Raw genomic sequence first — 1,138 nt, 5'->3', positions numbered from 1 at the left:
CAGTGCCCCTGGGCTGGCTCATGTGCGGGCGACACATGATATCTTTCGTGCGAGATCGTTGCCGGTGCCCATGGACTGGCTGTTGTGCAAATGACACATGGGGTTTTTCGAGCGAGATCGTTGTCGGTGCCCCTGGACTGGCTCTTGTGCGGGTGGCACATAAAAGACACCATTTCGAGCGTGGCCGTTTTCGTGCGGGTGACACGTAAAAGCACCCACTACACTCTCTGAGTGGTTGGCGTTAGGAAGGGCATCCAGCTGTAGAAACTCTGCCAAATTAGATTGGAGCCTGGTGTTGCCATCCGGTTTCACCAGTCCTCAGTCAAATCATCCAACCCATGCTAGCATGGAAGGCGGACGTTAAACGATGATGATGATGATGATGTTAAAGGGTTAAAGAAAATGTGTCACAAGATATTATAGTCTGAGGTACATTATGTTTGAAAAAATGTAAGATAGACTGTTATAGAGGAAATGACTATTGTTCATAAATCTGCTCAGTCTAATCAGGGCCATCTCAACAGCATAAAAGCAAAGCAAAGTATGGGACCTATAGTATTTATTAACTGGAAGCAAGTCACAGAATGCATAAAGGTCCCTTGACAACTGTCTTGAGTAGGCACAAGATCCACTTGGGGCTAAACAATAATGACAAGAACCATATCCACACCCTAAACATCTTTCAAACAAGAAGTGCATGTTTTAATCTTAAATTTTAAAAAGTTTTGCTTCAAAAGCCAATATTTGGACAATGATGGAACAAATTTCTATAATTACAAAACTTAAGTTTAAAAAAATTGAAAATAATTGAATTAGGTTAATGGCAGGAATGGAGATTATTTAGTAGGTGGAAAGATGTGTTGAATGATGTTTGATAAAAAACAGAAAATCTAAATCAATCAAAATTTACTTCTATTTTATCTTTTATGTTTTACTTGTTTCAGTCATTAGACTGCAGCCATGCTGGGGCACTGCCTTGAAGAATTTTAGTCGAATGAATCAACCCTAGTCCTTTTTTTTTTTTTTTTCTGTTACACATGGTACTTATTCTATTAGTTCCTTTTGCTGAACAGCTAAGTTATGGGGATGTAAACTCATCAACACTGGTTGTCAAGTAGTGGTAGGGAACAAACAGACA

General features: G+C 39.7%; 1 protein-coding gene across 3 annotated transcripts in view; it reads left to right on the top strand.

The window, feature by feature from the left end:
* The window catches only part of LOC106881248 (uncharacterized), a 276,422-nt gene that overhangs the window by 260,912 nt on the left and 14,372 nt on the right, over positions 1-1,138 (top strand). Inside the window, exon 53 of one of the 3 annotated variants that reach the window (XR_008264114.1) lies at positions 945-1,040. The exons of the other annotated variants lie outside the window; for them this stretch is intronic. The gene's annotated coding sequence lies outside the window, so the exon portion shown is untranslated. The remainder of the gene's footprint in view (positions 1-944; positions 1,041-1,138) is intronic. 3 annotated transcript variants of the gene reach the window in all.

Source organism: Octopus bimaculoides, chromosome 5 (assembly GCF_001194135.2).
Source record: "Octopus bimaculoides isolate UCB-OBI-ISO-001 chromosome 5, ASM119413v2, whole genome shotgun sequence".
In the NCBI taxonomy this organism is placed as follows: Eukaryota; Metazoa; Mollusca; class Cephalopoda; order Octopoda; family Octopodidae; genus Octopus; species Octopus bimaculoides.
This window is presented reverse-complemented; position numbering and strand designations above follow the sequence as displayed.